The following is a 2,708-nucleotide window of genomic DNA, read 5'->3' as shown; positions in this document are numbered from 1 at the left end:
CAAATAAATAATAACTACTCGTATAAATGGGAATGACAAGAGCAGAGCGGTGGTGAATACGTCTGGGTCGACCTGGTGCACAAAGAAAAAATGTGGCGTTAGAAAATCTCTCAACGACTGAAGTGAAAAATGTGAAAATGTTGAAAAACAGAAAGGCAGCAACCGTGAGTCAGATACATACAGAATTCACAAAATGTAGTGGAGAAAGTATAATGAACTGTTTGTGGGAAATATGCCAAATAGCCTCAGGAAGTGGAGATGCACCAGTGGTGTGGAAGATGGTTGTGACAGTGCGCTTGTTAAAAAAGCAAAAAACACTGAAGTGGAGCAAAAATATTCGTGTGATGAGTCTGTTGCATAAGTAAGTGACGTGACTGAACACCGGACATAGGCAGACTGAGCGTTGGTCAACTGGCTAATAAGGGATAGGTGGCTGGTCTTACTGTTGAGTGCTTGCATACATGGCAGCGGCGCTGGGGTCTAGGACGGTTTGGTTGAGGAGGGATGCTGCTTGGGTAGTGGCTTCCTGCGAGGCATAGGGGAGTTTGGGCGGCAGCGGGGGTGCGAGTGTGGTGTGGGGCCCTGTCCTGTGCGTTTCATTCATTTCATTCATTGCCAGACGCCATGTATCCCAAACGGGGTGGCCAACGGCTTAGAGTTATTTGTTTTACAGGGAGGGGCACTAATCCTCCACCAACCCCACTTGACACATAGGGATGCCAACAGCATCTGGTGTTCCCAGGCGGTCACCCATCCAAGTACTAACCAGACCCAACGTTGCTTAACTTCGCTGATCGGACGGGAAGCGGTGTACTCAACGTGGTATGGCCGTTGGCAACCTGGCGATAATTTCAAGAGACAGCTCTCTCACAAACCCCTCAAAGGTCTCAGACATTCCCGTTGTCATGGCGTGGAGGTAGTGTGCGCTGAGGACCGTGATGTTGAGCAAGTGGAAGAAGGGTTTTTTGTACCACTTCATCGTGGTCCTGGCACAGTCCACACTGGAAATCATGGAGTCTGACTGATCCACTTGCCTCATGTTGAGACTGTAGTCCAGTACCGACTCCGGTTTCCAGACGTGGCGCCTCCTCTCGCTGCGGTGATCCACGGAGTCTGTGCAGTGCATCAGGGGGCTGTGTACAGTCGACAGGAGGCAAACTTCCCTATTGTGGTTCCACAGGGTGGCAAGGATGTTATGTGCCTGGAAGAAAACCACCTCGTTTTTGTCAAGTTTCCTCCCTAACTTGACCATATGGCGACGGTTTCTCTTTACTGTACCACAGACTCTGGTGTCATGTTGGTGGAGGAACCAAGCGAGAAGAGGGCTAATGTACCAGTTGTCCAGGTACAGCACATGACCATGATGAAGGTACTCCTCTATCAATGTCTTTACCACGGCCCCTGAGAGTCCAATACTACGATCTCCTGTTATGTCTCTCTGTGCACCAGTGTACAAGACTATGTCTTGCACATAACCAGTTTTACAGTCACACATAACAAAGATCTTGAACCCAAAACGGTGTCTCTTGCTGTGTATGTACTGGCAAAAGGAAATATTGCCTCTCCACAACACAAGACTCTCGTCTATGACAAAGTCTCTATAAGGATAAAATGACGAGTGGAACATTTCCTGCAGGTGATCAAAGACAAGCCTAATTCTCCTCATTTTATCTGTGCTATTTGCATTAGCAGGGTCGTCTGCATCATAAAAGTGGAGGCGGCTGAGAATTTGCTGGAATCGATTACGACCCATTACCTTACCAAAGAAAGGTGTGATGGTCATTGGGTCCGTGGTCCAGTATGCAGGAATTTGATTCTTTCGTACAACAACCATCAAGAGAACCAGGGCAAAAAATATGAACATCTCACCTAGAGTTACGGGATAGTCATATTGCTGGGAGTGCCTGCTCATTGTACCTTGATGTTCACTTTCACGGCACTGACTGCTTGCAAATAAGTTTGTTTGATCCATTATGCGGCTCACAAACTCCTCCCCAAAGAACAGGTGGAAGAAATCCACTCAGGTGGAGCCCGCATGGATACCTCGAGCCATGCACCTAGACCGCCACTCCTTAGTGAAAGGGTGAATGATGGGAGTAAAATTACTCCCATCTTCCCACTTCTACGACACACTACCATCTCCAGCCTTGTCCCCATCGTCGTCTTCGTCAGGGTGGGGAGGGCAGGGTGGTGGGGGAGGTTGGGGAGGTGGAGAGCAGCTCCCTTCCTCACTCGCACTTCTCTTCCCTCTCCCTTTTTCTTTCCCCTTTCCCTTCCCTTTCCTTCCTTTCCCCACATCATGGGGCTGTGGGGAGGAAGTGAGGGAATATTGTGGGGCAAAAGATGTGCTACGGAGTGGCTCCACCTCGTCTCCCCCCTGCCCACGTACACCACATGCTCGTGCTGTCTCCCTCACACCACTTTCCCTTTCACCACCCACTCCCACCACACCACTTTCCCTTTCACAGCTCACTCCCGCCACATCACTTTCTCTTTCACCCCTCACTCCCGCCACACCACTTGCGCCTTCCCCAGACAATACAGAAGGACCATACCTGATTTGCCTTCTCGCCACACCTTCGGATCCTCACGGTGAAATTTTCTCCTTCCCCAACCACGAGGGTACATCATGTCCTACACCGCCCTCTTTGTCCTTATCCTCATATGATTCTCTGTCTAGGGGCTGGAGAGAGGTCTGTGCATGTGTA

At 49.7% G+C, this 2,708-nt stretch overlaps 1 non-coding gene across 1 annotated transcript; it reads right to left on the bottom strand.

The window, feature by feature from the left end:
- Window positions 1-717: 717 nt before the first annotated feature.
- On the bottom strand, window positions 718-836 carry LOC145394282 (5S ribosomal RNA). Its single transcript, XR_013896354.1, has one exon. It is a non-coding gene; the product is annotated as a 5S ribosomal RNA (ribosomal RNA).
- Between the last annotated feature and the right edge of the window lie 1,872 nt (window positions 837-2,708).

The sequence above is a fragment of the Coenobita brevimanus genome, chromosome 26, assembly GCF_032717465.1.
Source record: "Coenobita brevimanus isolate Jiangsu-jjx chromosome 26, ASM3271746v2, whole genome shotgun sequence".
NCBI classification, from domain to species: Eukaryota; Metazoa; Arthropoda; class Malacostraca; order Decapoda; family Coenobitidae; genus Coenobita; species Coenobita brevimanus.
This window is presented reverse-complemented; position numbering and strand designations above follow the sequence as displayed.